Source organism: Gossypium hirsutum, chromosome D08 (assembly GCF_007990345.1).
Source record: "Gossypium hirsutum isolate 1008001.06 chromosome D08, Gossypium_hirsutum_v2.1, whole genome shotgun sequence".
Lineage (NCBI taxonomy): Eukaryota > Viridiplantae > Streptophyta > Magnoliopsida > Malvales > Malvaceae > Gossypium > Gossypium hirsutum.
This window is the reverse complement of record NC_053444.1, coordinates 45,305,038-45,323,305: the sequence shown is the minus strand read 5'-3', so window position 1 is coordinate 45,323,305 and position 18,268 is coordinate 45,305,038. Positions and strand designations below refer to the sequence as shown.

Below are 18,268 nucleotides of genomic sequence, written 5' to 3'. Positions count from 1 at the left end.
TGAACATTGGTATATTCAGTGGAAAATAACAAGTCAAATATCATCAACTCAGTCAAATCCCATACTGCGTGCAATATAACCTATTGACATGCCAATTGTACTCTATAAGTCAAATCTCATACTGCTTGCAATATAACCTATTGGCATGCCAATTGTACTCTATCCTACGTTCATCTGGCTCAAATCACATCATTGTTTAACAACTTTCGAACAATTTCTTTCTCAATTCATAACTGTTTATAACAGAAAACTTATACCAAAAATATTCAACAACCAATTTCATAATCAATATAATATTTGAAATTATATTAAATTAAACCGAACGAACATACCAAGGCTAAACTACAGAAACAACAAAAGTTCAGGGACTATTTTGCAACTTTCCCTTTTCCTTAGTTATCAACTTGTTCTTGACCTATAATATAATTTATTTCAGTTATTAGCCTCAATTTCATATACTATTCAATTTAATACATATAATTTCTTATTTACAATTTTACACATTTTTCCCAAGCATTTACACATTATTCAATTTAATCCCTAAAACCAAATAAAAATTATTTCTATAATTAAATTCTTTACCATGTAACCAACGTTTTATCCATCTCATTACAACCCTTAAGTTTCAAAAATTCACAAGAAAATCAAGCAAACTTCAACATTTTACCTATTTAGTCCATAAACTCAAAATTACTTTACAATTTAATTATATCTAACCACCAAGCTTCCATCAAAAGTTTAAACATTAAGAAAACATTAAATGCATCAATAGTAATTTTTCTAAACTTCAACAATTTCATAAAATAATCCCTATACTAGTTAAGTATCATTACAACTAACTCAAAAGCATGAAATTCATGAAGAATTAATCAAGAAATACTTACATGCATCCAAGAATAGCAAAACCGAATCTCCCAAACCTTAGAACAATGGTGTTTTCGGCAAAACAATAAAGAGAGAAAGAAGATGATAACCCCCCAATTGTATTGTTTCATTTTTTTATGTTTTAATACTTTATTATCAATTAAATCTTAAAAATTAAAATATAAAATGTATAAAAATCCACTTGTTATCTGTCCCACTATATAGAAATGGTATAATTACCATTTGAATCCTTCTACCTATGATAATTAAGCCATTTAATCATTATAAATCAATAGCAATTAAGTTTACATCTTTTACAAATTAGTCCTTTTTCTTTAATTAACTATCTAAATGTTAAAATTTTCTAACCAAAATTTAATACGACCCTAAGGGCCTCGTAAATATTAAATGATTAATATTTACGAACACACACATCGAAATTGTGCTCTCGAAACCACTGTTTTTGACACCACTAGAAAACAAGCTGCTACATAGGGGAAATGTATGGAAAATATGAAATGATATGTGATTTTCCCCCAGTAAAGCATGTAAATGCAAACCATGATTGATGAATGCCCTGGACTTGTGGGGGAACATGTAAATGTTCGAATTAATAAGGAGGATTTGTAGAGGTTCGATTGGACAAATGAATACAGGCTTTACGGATCAATACTGTGTATATGAAACTGTAGCTCTTTAGAATGTTGAATGGATCAGAAACTAACTCAAGGAAGGGGATCCATGAAATTTTCCATGCAAAGCATGCATTACATAAAGTTCTGTACGTATATTGTGTGTAATTAGAATTAGAATCTACATGATATGTACTTAACTATGATAAATATTCCTCATGTGAACTAACTTTGATTATGCTTTGAAATTTGCATGTGATTTTTGTAAATAGATATAGCTAATATGCACATGTAAATTGAAGTTAATGGTGACTTGCACTTAGAAGCGGATAGTATCCACCAATGAATAGTGACTAGTTTGTGATATGTATCAGTCAATGGATTGTACACAATTATAATACTGCTTAATCTGGTTTCCTTGAAACTTAGATTAAAAGGTTATTGATTATCCTTGGAACTCACTAAGTTCATTTTGAACTTACCTAGTTTCATCTACCATTTCAGGGGTTGTAGATCATTGCAGACTCTTGTAAGGGACTCAGCTAGACAGTAGACTTATTTTTGAGCCATTCATTTTTTAGTTGTAACATGTATATCAATCGGGGTGGCTTGTAGTCTCAATCTCTTTTTGTTGAACACTACATAAAGGAAATTTGGGATTCCTTTCATATACTATTTTGTATAAATCGGATGATGGCACTTCACCAAATTATTAACTTTTATGTTTTTTACACTTTGGCAGATTGATCTATCGCAATTCATTTTTAGCAGATTAAACCACTTTTCGTACTTAAGGAGCTTGTACAAAAGTATGATTTGAGCCATTTATATGACCTTAGAGGCCAAAGTAGGCCTAAATGAAGGCTAACGCATTTGGTGAGTGTGCAGGACATTATTCAAAGGCACGAGAACACTAGACTGGTTGCCACGTTGCAACATAGAGGGTCGACATCACAACGTAGTGAGCAGGATATCTAAAAGAGCAAGATTGCCTTCGATGTCACGATATAGCCAAAGGATGTCGTGACACAGCCCTGAATCCATGCTTGAGCTTGTAAACTACCACTAGTGTCGCAACATAGGCTTGAGGATGTCGTGACACCGCCTTGGTGTGAAGAATTAATGAGTTGAGGGTGTTTTGGTTTGCATAACAAAATTTAACGAGCAAACGCCAGCCAAATTAGGTCAATGGATGACAAAAAACCCTAAATCTATAAATAGGCTTCACTGAACACTTTTAAACACCTTTTCTATAGCTTTTATCTTTTATCCTAGTTTTGGTTGCAACTTTTATTTAGTTTTCAGTTTTTAGTTTCTTGTGTACTCATGATTTCTATTTGTAATTCAATTCTATTTTCATTTTTGTTCGTTGGAGAACCTGATTTTTGGATTCATCAAACTCTTGTGGATTTTGACGCTTTCAAATCATCAATACAATTAAGGATTTCTCTTAAACCATTATTCTTGATTTACTTTTCATGTTTACCTTTTTAATCAAGTTTATGTTGTTCATGAGATCCACGAGGGACTAATCCTCTTATGAGGGATTAGTGAGTGGACATGGGAGTAATTAATTTCTATATAGGTTTTCTTAGCAGATCATCTAATTGGGATAGCAAGAACTTAAACTCTAGGTTTGGCAACCATTGGAAGTCATCAGGTGGGAATGAACCAAAAATTATTATTGCCTATTCGTGAACACCTTACCCCGATCCGGTTTGGATTGTGAGGTCGAGAGATAAGTAATTTTTGCAGACTCGTTAGTTTAGTGGAGGATCGAGAGATCCTGCTAGGTTAACGACTAGTTGATTTAGTAGAACCCGAAATAGGAATTTGTTATGACCACCGAAGCGAGTTAGTCTTCCATTTTCTTAGAATTGATTAAGTTAACAAATTAATTTTCCATCTATTTTTTATGCAATTTATTTATTTTTATTATAAAATAATTTTTCTGCATTTTATATGTAACACCCTCAACCCGATCTGATTTGCTGGATCTAGATCTTGGGCATTACTAATGAATACAGGCACAAAATTAGTCTACTTATACGAATTACATTGAATTATGGCTTACTTAATTACAAAATTTCCAACTTGAGTACATAAGCATGTACAAGAAGTAAATACAACTACAACACGTGGTAATTAAAATACAACAATATTTGATTTGAAATTCTAATCTATTATAAACACCCTAAGTATGGAATTCTCAGTGACAATTCATACTTTGAATGCACCACCAAACTTGCTCGCGATAATTTTTCATTGTTATTGACGAATCGTTGTGACGATCTTATTGTTCTTGTCGTTCAACTTGTCTCTTGCAAAAGCTTTTTACAAATTTCATTCTTCATTCACTATAGATTAACATGCCTTACTTTAAAATCATTAACTACCTAGCAACATCTTTGATACATCACTTACAATCTTTAATATGATCATTCATAAAACTTGATCCATTTCCTTTCTATAGGTCCATACAAAGGAAACATCGTTACTCTTGCATACATAACTCTAAGCCATTGTTTTAGCACAATTCATGAATGATCATGTACGCAAATAGCAGATACCTCCTTCAAATATCAAATTTGGAATCCTTACTCAGAAAATAATCTTCTTATGTTAACCCATCACCTCTCTATATCTTTTCAATTCATTATTCACAATTGAATCATGGTCTTGTACATTACTTTACCATAACCCATAAAGACATTGTGCCTTACTGATCTTTTTGATCTCACTTGTAAAACATACTGAATACTCTAAAACAATTTAAAATAGAATCCACCACAAGAGTCATTCCTTTAGGGTATGCGACTTAAAGCATTACTATGACATGCCACAAGGGCACTATTTTTAGAATTCGCCATGTAAGTCGTTCCTTCAAAGTGCGCTAGAAGGGCTCATCTCTTAAATTATTAACACAAAGGCTATCATTGCAAGGTTTTCCATAGAGGCTATCCCTTTATAATTCGCCACAAAACTTTTCATTCATGACATGTTTACGATATGAATTTTCCTAAACTCATATTACGTGAGGTTGCCCATCATCGTCTTGGGACACGTAGAGAACCCCATTAGGTAATCACCGTCCTTTAGTTCCTCTCGGAAGGTTTCATGGCCATTGAATTTTCCTTTAAGATTCATATAAAAAATCGTGTTTTTAGTCCAGATGAACCCTTTTAAACTCCACCACGATAGACAGACACAAAATCACTTGAAAGACTCTTCATGCACTGACACAATCCATATTCATCTTTAAAACCACAACTTACTCTTAATAGAGCATACTCGTCTAAGACACACAGATACAACCAAACCTAAAATTATTAGATTCCAAACCAATAAATGCATTTTATCCTCAGCAGTCATTCATATAATTGCACGACTATCATACTATACTTTTCTACCTTCAGTTTTATTATTCAATTAGTTTCTACAGATCTATCTCATTTGAATAGTATTCATGCAAGAGTCAGCTTAAAGACTCACCTAAGAACCACAAATAGCAACTTGAACTCCAGATCCAACAAGGAATTACAACAATCACTACTTATAATAAAGAAGATCACCATTAAAACTCATTTGTAACCTTTACCATAATCACAAACCCAGATAACCCTTATATAAAGCCTTACTTCTTCATCTTACTATTCATGCATTTATTCTGACTTAATCTTTCATAAATTTAACATATGTAGCCAAAATACTTACCTTAACATTGAGTAGTCACTAACAAATATCCCAATTTGCAACTTTAACTTAGAGAGAAGGTAATACTTTAGGTTTTTTTTAAGACTTTGATAGTAGTGTTTCTTGAAGAAGAAAGAAGAAAACTCCCCCTTTCTTTAACTTGATTATCCATTAATGTAATCTAAGTCTTTATTGGGACTTGACAGATGTCACATCTTTACTGAATTATTTTATCCAAAGGTCTACAACGTCCAAGAAACCTAATTGAGTATCCCCTTATCTTTTAATTATCCTGGTTCACATTTAGCTGGTTCCTAACCAGCTTACCTTGGTACTTAACTTGTATAGTATTATAGTAAAAGGGCATACTATGCTTTTGACGTGAACTCATACCCTTCATACCTTTTTACTTGGCTATTATCTTATTCCAACTAACATAGAAATATGATATAGAACCTTACATAACTATATACACCCACTCTATATGTCAAAAGATATACTTGGGCAGGTACTACTTCGCCAATCATACTACTTTAGGAATATATGCCAAACCTTGTACTCTCCAGAACCGAGGTTTTATTATCGCATTTGAATATGATCTACAAATAAATAACTAAGAATGCTCTGGAAAAGATGTTGCGACAACATATTGAAGGTCTATGATGTTGATTTAGAAGGTTGGGATTACTAAGAATCTGCCCTTACTTTCAGTAATGCTTGAGTAAAATCGTACTTAATCTACTACTTAAAAGAGACCTAAAGTGACCTGCTTCTTTCGAGAGCAAGATCTCAAGTTACCTGGCCTGTGTTTATAAGCCTTAGCATGGTACCCTGTACTGATTTTTCTTCATTCCATATGAACGTTGTTCTATGTCTAGAGTCTAGTACAATTATCTGTTAAGTACTTACTCATATCATTCAATTATGGTCCAACTAATCCAAATTTTTTAGAATTAGATTTAGTTTTATGGGCATACTGCACATTCATCTATGTTTGGAGAATATACACATACATTTAAGAATTTAAAACAATTGAATGAAACAATAGATTAAGTCAAATATATTTTCAACTATTAAAGAAAATGAAAGTTTTCATTATGTAACCCCAAACCTATGAGATTTACCTCATGGGTCAGCGATTAAAATTCAAGGTGAAATAACACCAAACATCGTTTTGATCAAATTAATTCACGAAGAACATAATAAGAAATAATGGAAGAACTTAGGAAGATGGTTGTCGCCAAATCAATCTGCAATCCAATAGTGCAGTGTCCTGTAATAGCTGAGAAAGACTGTCTTCGGTCTCGCCTTTTCGTCTCTACTCAGCCATTACATTCAATTGTAGCCTTCGGATATGCACTTAGGGCTTTCTCCTTTGGCTTTTTATAGGCTTTTTTCTTCATAAAATAGCTTTAACAGCCCATGATATCTTCTTCTCTTTTTTAGGCAGATTTTTTTGTACATGTAGAGTTAGGCTGAAATTGATCTGTGATGAGTGTTGACTCGGTCATTTTCCTGAATTTCCACGGTATACAAGATGGCAAACTGTCTAACCTTTTTTCTTGGCAAACCTTTTGTAACACCCATAACCCGAATCCGTCGTCGGAATAAGGTTAAATAACATTACCGGAGTTTACGTTTCAAAACTATAAAAAAATTTAAACATTCAATTCACTACATCAATCGTAGAAAAATCAATCAATAGCATACATATTTTCCCTTATACGAGCCCTCGAGGCCTTAAAAACACATTAGAAAACAAGTCGAGACTAAATCAGAAACGTATAGAATTTTCAAGAAAAAATGAAAATTTTTAAAACGCACGTGTCTTAGGCCATGTGGACATTCGAAGTAGGGACACACAGTCGTGTCCCAGCTCGTGTTTGGTCCTGTGTAACTCTCTGACTTAGGTCACACGGCCAAGTCACACTCCTACGTGCCAGGCCGTGTAGCTTTCGAAATGCAACCTTTAAAAACCTATAGGGGACACATGGCCATGTCGCCTGGCCGTGTGTCACACATGATTGAGATACACGTTCGTGTCTCTGACCGTGTGGACAAAAAAATAGGTCATTTCCAAGCCATTTTTCGTACCCCTTCATGCACACACCTAGAACCAATTTACCGCATGTGATCAAGTATCCCAAAGTACACCAAACCATACAAAAACAAGCTATCCAAATAGGTACATATTCATACGAACAATATGCCCAAAAGGCACCTCAATCACAACAATTAAACATGTGTAACTAAATGCTTAGTTTAACTAAAACTTACCATTTTGGACACATATCAAATTCACACTCATATGCACTTAATTTACCATTTAACATTTAGCATCATAAGGCATAAATACCAACTACATTTTTAATACCAAAATAACCATGTTCATCTTCCATCATCTAAGCATCAAAAAGACTATAAAGTCAACCATCAAAAGGCCACATACATATATCCACATATTAACCATTTCAATCATTAAAAATACTAAATTTACAAGCCAAAACATAACGGCTAAAACATTAACCAAAAACACCTATACATGTGCATATTTATCCAATTATCAATTAACTTGTTTCCATGCCAAAACATAACATAATTGCTACATAATCACTACACCATATTAGATTCATGCCATATCTAGTTCAAAACCTTTCAAAAGCATACCATATCCTGACCATGTTGAGGTCAATTCATCATATATCACTTTTACCATTCAAACATGCTTTAACACATATCAACAAGGCACCAAATGTACCAAGGCTACATCACCCAAAATGACATATACATGCCAAACTCATTAATTAACATCCAACTATCATCAACCATAAGTCCACCTATACATGCCATTACAACCTTCACCAAGACATTGAAAACTACCGATATAATTGCTGGATAGTGTGATAGATCTCCGACGAGCTTTCAACCTGATCGAGCTTCCGATAATCTAAAAAGTAAAGGAAAAACAACTACATAAGCAATGAATGCTTAGTAAGCTCATATAAACTTTGATCATATAAATCCATTTCAAATATGAAATTTATACATATCAAAGATAATCCTATACCAATATTGCAAGATTCATGAAACCATATTCAACAACTCACAAAGTGAATGAATACATAGCATAACATATACGTATCATCCTTAGCATAGTAGGATTTTATAAAACTTTAAACCCTTTCAAATTTTCTTATTTTAATTTTCATTTCATTACTTCTCATTGTATTTACTATGTTTAGCTTAAATAAAAACATCAATTCAACTCATCATTCCCTTTTTCATCATTTTACACTTCAAGCATGAACTTACTATTTCATTACCTTTCAACACCCATTTCATATGCATATCATACGAGACATAAACATCTCATTCAACCATAGCCACAAGCTAGTGTATTTAAACATAATTTTTTAGAACTAACCACATGATAAACCATTTCAATAGAAAACCTTTCATGATCACAAGCATATTTCCATTTTTACTATTTCAGTGCATAACTTATAAGTTTAATGTGGCATAATCCAACCACAACTTGGCCAAAGCCTAAACATGTACACCAAACATGTTAGCCAAACAAACATATAACATAAGCATTATAAACATGGATGAACACAACATTTATCCATGTATCATATACATATATCATCCATTTCTACTTTCAATATACCATGTAATACTATTTCAATGAAATTCACATGTATCTATATCTTAGTTCATATCGAAATCTTACCACTTCATATCCTTATAATGCCCGTTGAACCATTTAGAATACCATTGGATACCCGGGATAGCTCATACATAGTGTGTTAGCTCATATAACTGTAATCCTTCAAATTCTGTAAATTTATGCTCACACGAGCTCTGAATCGTTATGGTCACACGAGCTGTGAATCAGTATGCTCACACGAGCTATGGGTTGGAACGTAGCTACACGATATAGCTCACACGAGCTATAGAGTATCCGTAACACATGCCGGGCCTTAGCCATCGGTAGGACATTTAGGACCAGCACCCAAATCATGTAACCCTAATGACATGTCATTTGTATCCTATGAATTCATAATGTTCAAACGAGGCTCGGTAATCGTCGTAGATCGGTGGATTTATGTCGTTTCATAACACGATAAATTGCATATTGACATATATATTGATTTAATCACAATATAATCACATATTAACATTCAATTTAATCAAAATTATACAGAATATAGTTCATACGAACTTACCTGGCTAAATTGCAGAAATATCAAGGTTTAAGGGCATTTTCGTAATTTTCTATTTTCCTCGATTTTCACCCGATCTTGATCTAAATTAATAATTTCATTCAATATATTAATTTAGACAATAAAACAATTCATTTCATGAAATTTGGTAATTTTTGAAATTTTTAAAAAATTACCCCTAAAGTTTTACTTTTATTCAATTTAGTCTCTTAGGCCAAAACATGCAAATTAACCATTTTAACCCAAAATTGAGCATAGCCAAATGTTCATGGTATCCATAACAATCAATTTATACAAAAATTTCACATTAAATCCTTGTAATTTTATTAATTTAACAATTTAGTCCCCAATCGGTAAATTCATAAAAAATCACTTAACAAAATACTTTTAATTATCAATCAACATTCCAAATTTATCATTTAACAAAAAAAACACGATTCATCAATGTAAACATTCAAAATCTTTAACAGTTTCAAAATCGAAGGTACGGGATAGTTGGACCTAGTTGAACGATCTCAAAAACATAAAAATTATTGAAGATGGGGCTAAAACGGACTTACATGCATCGTCACAAGGTAAGCCAAAACTTCAAGATCTTCTATGGAGTTTTTTATCCATTCAAAATCGTTGAAGAAGACATTAAGATGATGATAAAACATTTTGGTTTTATTTTATTTTAATTTAATTATCAAATTACCATATTAACCTTAGTTAATAATTAAATAAAACATCAAATTCATGACTATTATTGTCCATTAACACCTAGAATGGTCTAATTACCATTTAATTCCTTTTTTCCTTTATTCAATTAACCATTTAATCACTCAAATCAAATAGTGATTAAATTTTACATCTTTTACGATTTAGTCCTTTTTAATTAATTAACTATCAAAACGTTAAAAAATTTTCAACGAAACTTTAATATCACCTTAATGACACTCTGTAAATATTTATAAAAATATTTATAGCTTGGTTTATAGAAACGAGGTCCCGATACCTCATTTTCTAAAACCACTTGACCTTAGGTCAAACCACTTGAACATAATAAATCGTTTATACAACATAATTTATCAAATCAAAAACATTTTTAAAACCATATTTGACTCGAAAATATTAAATAGTAATATTTACGAACTTACTCGTCAGATTTGGCGGCCTCGAAACCACTGTTTCTGATACCACTAAAAAATAGGCTATTACACCTTGACTCCTTTATTTCTTTCACCATATCTTGCACTTGCCAAACCACCAAACACAACCCTTCCACATGCAATTAAAAATATCTAGCATGTAAACATAGTCCAAGCTCCTAATGCAAATGATATAAATACTAATAAAATGTCCTAAAATGCCATTAAATGTACCCAAGTACAAGAAATTAGCTAGGTCTAAAGGCATGAAATATAACTCTTTCCGAGAATTATCAGTTACATTATGTTTTAGTGTAATATAATTTAATTAAAATACTATTTAGATCTACTAACGTCGAAGTTATTATTAATTTGGTATCCGCCTCCCTTGGGTACGATCCTTGGAGTACTTTAATACTTTATTGTATAAACTATATTACAACCTGACCCGTATACTTGCGAAACTGCGAAACCGCGTAACTCTTCTATTTAGTTGTAGGATTTACACTTTAGATTTTAGTACATCCGGAGACGATCAAGTTGTTGGCACCGTTTTCGGGGAGACAACGTTATGAAATTAGTTTTAATTTTTGCGTTTAATAGAATAATTATGAAAATTTTAAATTATAGATACGATGTATTTTGTTATTTTCTTTAATTAATTTAGTTTACTAACTTCTTTCTTTCTCCTTGTAAATCTCAACATATGCCTTAGGGGAGAGGAGCACCCATCTAGTTAGTCACTGATTCATAAAGACTAAATCAGTGAAGACCTTTTAACTATGGATGAGTTAGACTATATGTAGTTTGATGATGAAATGAAATGTGATGATGAAATATATGATAAGGGAGTATATGAAGAATAGTAGGTCATGGAAAATAAAAAATTGTTCATGATAAAGCCAAGCCAGCGCAGAAACGAAGCCTTAGGGCATTAGTTGAGTAATAAAAAAGGTATTGATATAGTTGAACATCCACACGAGTTCATTGGTAATTTGTATGAGACACTTGAAGAAGATCATGATATGCCTGAGCATTAAGACAAGCCTCCCTGTAATTTGTATGAGATGCCTTCATGTGAAACCACCAAGACGTCAACTCTGAGGTACTATCAAACATGTCAGACAGGATGGCGCTAATGATGAAAATGATGCAAGAAATATCCAAAGAACTGCCTCTAAGGAAAGAGGATTTGTCTAATGCCTACAACTTCAATCATGAGAACACTTATATGATCAATATTCATGATGAAATTCATGGTAAGATTCAACCTGAGATTGTAATTGAAGATAATGGGTATGAGTTGAGCATAGTTGAAATGGTTTCTGATCCAATTGACATAACAATTGATGTAGCCACTAATGTAAAAGTAGAAGTAACCACTAACATAGAGCTTAAATTGGTTGTGAATGAAAGTGTAGAAGAGCCAATACACTTTCTGGCCATAGTAGAGAAGGTGTTAGCCAAAGAGACCGATGAGTTTGCTTCATTCTCATCTAGCAAGGGTAATAAAGCTCGGGTGACAAAAAATTCATGCAGCATGGAGGGGAGGAAGCTCAAGGCAATAATACCCCAGAAAAAAATTTGGGTTTGGCTTGGATTTGGTACTAAATGGCTCATAATGTGGATGTTCCATCGGTCGAAAATAAGGTAAAATCATTGAAATCGACTAAAGTGGTTGGTTTATATACATTAGTAGAAAAACAAATGTTGAATCAAGGTGTTAAGAACTAGCTGAAGGTTCTTCTATGGTGGCAACACGAATCATCCCAGTTTTTAAAGAACTTCTATTTCTTATTTTAAATTTTGTTTCGTTTCTTTTATTACTCTAGCTGTTTATTTTATTTTACTTTGTTTATTTATTAATTTCTTTTCCTTTATATTTAATTGCATGTTTCATATTTCTTATCATAGTATTTACTTGTAGGTACTTTCTGTCCACTTGGAGCAAATGAATCCTAATGTTAATACAACAAGGATTTGGCCTTTTCGAGGAAGTTTTATTGTTTACGCCTTAATTATTTTATAGTAAGATCCATGTATGCTCTAAAGTGTGAGGGGAGTATATCAGGACTCATTTATTTTAGGATCTATTTTAATATAAACAATTTAAAAATAGGTTTTGTGTGTACTGAACACCTTGAATATTAAGAGAAAGTCTAAAAACAGGCTCAGGGTCACAACACGGAACCTCTATGTTACAACATCACCTATAGATTTGAAAAATCAAGCAATCCATCCCAATGTCACGACATGGAACCTCTGTGTCGTGACATGTATCCTCTACCATTTCAGGGGTTGTAGATCATTGTGAACTCTTGTAAGGGAATCAACTTGACTACAAACTCCTTTGTGATTCATTCCTTGTTTAGTTGGAACATGTATATTGATCAGGGGGCCTATAGTCTCAGTCTCTTTTGTTGAACGTTGTATAAAGAAAATTTGAGATTTTTTTCATATAATATTTTGTATAAATCAGATGATGGCACTTCGCCAAATTATTAACTTTTATGTTATTTACATTTGGTGTACTCTTATTTTTCCCTTTAAAATTTACCTTTTAAACTATAATCTACCATGCGATATTTTAAAACTGGTTTGCTAAATCATATTGAATGACATAACTTTGGAACCTTTATTTTTGGACTTTACGTAATGATTTTTGTTTTCCCGATAACATTACTATTCGTCAATTGGCCTGTTGAATTGGGGGTTTTTACAACCTCCTACATCCTAGTTGACCTAGGATTTCATTTTTCTAGCTAAAATAATCTTTTACAATTCAATAAGTGTTCTACCTTCTCTCCTTATAAACAAATGGCATCGGTAGAGCTATTAACACAACTTTCAGATATCATTATTCTGCCCAAAAATAAAGAGACCTTTATTATCTAAGAATTAAATATATTTTCCAAAATAACAATCCTGTCGGTTTCTATTTGAGAAGAGAATTTTTATTTTCACCCCAAAAGAAAAGAAAGTTATTTTTAGTCCGTGTTTGATTCAAATTGTTTGAGCCCACACTCGAAGCAATTTGTGGTATGAGAATAGTTGAGAAGAGCGTTTGGTTGAAATTCAGGAATGACAATGATCCATCTATCTAAAAACACAAGTATGATTTTGGTTTAGGGTTTATTGCTATAAATATCACAAATTTGGTCGATTTAAAAAAAAAACATTTTTCGTTATGCAAGAAAGCTGTTTTCAAACTGGATTTTTTCCCAACACCATATACAATAAAAAAAGTACTTTACAAACTTTGCTAAGTTAGTGAATCGCTTCTTGGATGTTGGAACTACTTCTCCTATTCTCGAGGATCACCTAAACCTATGCCCGGAGAAAACAAACCGTACGCTGAGTGATAGGGCTCAGTAGTACTTTCATAATCCAAAATAGTATATCACACACATAGGTAATATATTTCAAGTCAAATACATGTATATGCATATGCACCCAATATCTAATCAAGTCATGTTCCAAAACATCACCCATTCACCATTTTACCATTCATGAAAGGATACTCAAAATGATGCTAAAATAACCTATACAATATTGCCATATCCATGACCAATTTTATTTACTATCAATTATCAATCCTTGAACTTATCCAATTCAATATAATTCGTTGATCAAATACATACATTTATTTACCTTTAGTAGTACACCATCTAATGTCATATTCAATTAACAACACTTACCTATTTCACTACCTTTCAATCTCTTTTCTGGAGACGTTTGACTCATTTAAATTTGTTCTAGCCACTAGGGCTTGTTTTCAACTAATTTTTGCATTAGAGTACACATGCTCTTTTTTTTTGCATTTGAGTACACATTCTCCTTGTACATCTAATTTTTTGAGTACATATGCTCTCTTTTTTTTTTTTTCACATATGAGCATATTACTACATGTGAGCATTTGATAATTCTTCTCAACTCCCCAAACTTATTTTCAGGGAATATTCTGGATAGATTGAGTCTAGTGTTTGGAAAAATTTAGAGATAATTATGAGAGAATGGATGGATTATTATTATAAGGTTTGAGTAAAATCAGGCCATATAGTCTCAAAGTTGGGTTTCAAGGGATAAATATTCATTAAGGTTGGCTTGAAAAACTTAAATGGTCCAAACAAAAGTTTGCCTCAATCATTTTCAAAATTTCATGCCTCCTAGGATTTCGCCTCAAGAAATTACCAAGTCAATTCTAGAGACTTAAACTTTCATGCATGCTTAGCTTTCCTAAGGAATTAAAAATTTTATGGTTTGATTTACATACTTTATTAAGAGCAACATTTATGTCATAATTCAGCTAACATAGTAATTATTGAGATAATAGAACTTTATTTATACTAAAGTTTAGCATAATTAACAAAAATTTAAATTTTTGAGCAAAATATAACTTAATCATAATTTGATAAGAAAAATGAGTTCTGAAAAAAAAAACAATTTCACTTTTTGGTCCTCCTACTTAAGAATAGTGTCCCTATTGTTAAAAGCAATAAGGAACGAAAATACATAAATGAATAGATATTGTACACCAGGTAGGATCACAGGAAAATGAGTTGAGTCAAGTTTGACTGCTTAAGTACCATGCTCTTCCTAGACAGATCCAATCTTAGACATGTACATATCTATTGCCACACTTCTTATTTTGAAAATTATTCAATTTTATTAATGATTTCAACCTCTTGTTTTGTTATGCGAGAAATGCAAATATCTTAATAGAACTTAAAGCCTAAAAACTTAAAATATCCTAAAAAAATAAAATAAAGTAAGGACAAAATCCCCCTTTTATTTATTTATTTGCAGACCCCTCTGAATTTGACCCATCTTTTGCTTTATCGTCCTTATTTTTTCTTGAATCACCTCGTTCCTTCCTCGATATTGGAGTCCATGGATCGAATACAAAGTCTGGAAATTTAGACACAGAAACAAACAGGTTGTGAAAGATTTTCTTAAAAGCATCTTTAATTGAGTTATCCCGTATTTTTGTGTATCTCCAATAAGCTTGTTGCTACCACTGCATGTGTTGCAGGATAACCATTATAGCAGACTGTTCACTTCATGGAATAGTGCTAAACGAAGGGACTCTTGGTGTTAGAGTTAGAAAATATATTAAGGGTGGTTTCGGTTTTGGGCAGGTAAGTGAGTGGTGATGGTAAGGTTTAGAGGTGGAGGGGTGGCAGTTTTAAGGATAGTTTAGGTGCGGTGGTTGGTGGCTTCGAATGAAGGGGTGGTGATTTAGGGAGTTAAGGGCTACGACATTAAGAGGTTAAGGGAGATGCACTATGGGGCTACTGGCGGAGCATGGTAAGGGATGCAGGTTTGTGCGGAAAAGGGTTGAATATTTCTTGTCCTAGCAGTGTCTTAAGTCCAATGGTAGCACCTTTTTGGATCCTAAGTTCTTGTACTAAAAAAAAACTAAAAAAAACTCAAAGAAAATAGTTATTGGGTAAAAAATTGAACCTTTATTTAACAAAAACAAATAAATAAATTCTTCGGACCACTTAGAAAAATATTTTTTTGAAAAATTACATTAAACTAAACTCACAGGAAAGACGAGAGGGGTCAAATATGGTCCCACACAAGTCTCAATCTCCTAGACAGAATTTTAATTAATGTAATGATCTAAAGAAAATTTTATCTAAGTCTGTCATTTTATTCAAATGGAAAAAAATTGAAAATATAGAATAACGATAAAGAACGTGAAGAAAACTCCATCTATTTTATTTAGAATCGTCACTAACCGAGACAGTGTCACAGGGCCATCTATCATACCAACCGTACTTATTTAGGAAGTAATCATACTCTTGCCTAACAAATTTGTAGTGGTCTTGTTTAACTTCCTGTAGTCCATGCAAATCTTCCAACTGGTGACTTGAATATTTGCAATAATCCATCCCATACCCTTATTTTTCTTTTCCAAAACCACAAGTGACTTTTCTTGATTCCTAGTGAACTTAATTGAAATAATGATAGGTAAAGTCAAAGATAGACCCAAATAATCATATTTCAAATTAGGAGGTAAAATCTTTAGTTCAAATTAAATTGGCTCTTCAATCAATGTTTTTGGTTGTGTGTACTATCGAGATTATAACTCTAACGATTCCAGTGGAACTTCCTAAGTGAATCCCTTCGTTTTAGCTTCTAACAAAGCCAAACATTCCTTGCCTTCATCATCACTTGGTGAATCCGCTAGCAGAATACATTTTAATTGATTGTCTAGAGAATTGAGTTCCAATTCTATAGAAGCCAACGATTTTATCTCAAAAATAGCTTAGTAGTCTTCAACTACATCTTGGGATTTAGTAACATTAAAGACATTACAAGTCACCTCATTATAAAAAAATTCTTTAAATTGAGTATCCTGTTGTTGCTTCTACAATTGTTGAGGATATAATAATGGTGGAATCTTAGCTTTAACTGATCAACTCTTCTGTGGAAATTTTTCTGCATCTAACAAGGGTGTTAGATTATCAGAACTGATTGGTTTAGAGTTTACCTCATCAAGGATCACTGAATCTGACTTCTGTGAAATAGGAGTTTCAAAACTCGGTTCAACTTCCTCTTTGTCTTAAGCTACAACAGGCTCATCTTCAACCTAGACTACCTTAGGCTCCAATGTCTTCCCACTCCATATAGTGACAACTTTGCAAAGCTCTTTTCTCATACTTCTTAGATTTTCAGTGTCACTCAGCAAAACACCTTGGGGTTTTCTTTTGAACTCATTGGTAGTCGTCCCACTTGGTTCCTTGAAGTTTTCAACATTACTGCTTAGATTTGGATTAGTTCATCATTCTTCGTTATGTACGCCTTTAGTAAATCCTCAAGATTACTTGAAGATTCAGATGGTGAGGATTGTTGCACTTGGTGAGGATATTCCAGTGGATAATTTAGTTAAGATGGCATAGAAGGGTTACTAGGGTCCACCCATTGATTGCTCCATGGAAAATTTGAATGATACTATCATGAAGAGTTGTAAGAATTCTATTACAAACCATTCCAATTCTGGTTTCCCAAGTAATATTTTTACTCTGGATTCGATGGAAAATTTTTAAAGAAATGGCCATCACCACAGTATTTATAAGAAATATTCTCAAACTGGTTTGGCTGTTGACTTGTCAGATTACCATTGAAACCATTAACAATTATATTCTTAAGCATAGAAGACATAGAGGATACCTGGGCTGCCAAAGAAGTAAGTGCATCAACTTCATGTATTCCTACAATTTGTCTTCTTGAAGCTACTTGGTTGGTTGGCCACTGATAGCCATTGCTAGCAAATTTTTTAATAATTTCGTAAGCGTCGTTGTAAGACTTAGAAAGAAGAGCTCCATTTGTCGAAGCATCCACCATCATTCTAATATGATCATTAATGCCAATATAAAAAGTTTCCATTTGAACACAATAAGGAATAATACCATGGTGAGGGCACTTTTGTAATAACTCCTTGAATTGCTCCCATGCCTCATATAAAGATTATTCATCAAGTTGCTGAAATGAAGTGATTTCATTTCGGAGCTTAACGGTGAGAAATGGAGGAAAGTATTTCATTAAGAAAACTTGAACCAACTTTTGCCATGTAGTTACGGAACATGATGGTAGGGAGTTCAACCACGCTCGCTCTCTATCTCTTAAGAAGTATGGAAATAATTTCAGTCTCAAGGCGTCCTCGGTCACCCCAGTCATTTTGAATGAGTCGCTCACTTCCATGAATAGCCGAAGA

At 32.8% G+C, this 18,268-nt stretch overlaps 1 non-coding gene across 1 annotated transcript; it reads left to right on the top strand.

Moving 5' to 3' along the window:
- The first annotated feature begins 17,959 nt into the window (after window positions 1–17,959).
- Window positions 17,960–18,066, top strand: LOC121220581 (small nucleolar RNA R71). The gene has a single exon (XR_005917802.1). It is a non-coding gene; the product is annotated as a small nucleolar RNA R71 (small nucleolar RNA).
- The last annotated feature ends 202 nt before the right edge of the window (window positions 18,067–18,268 follow it).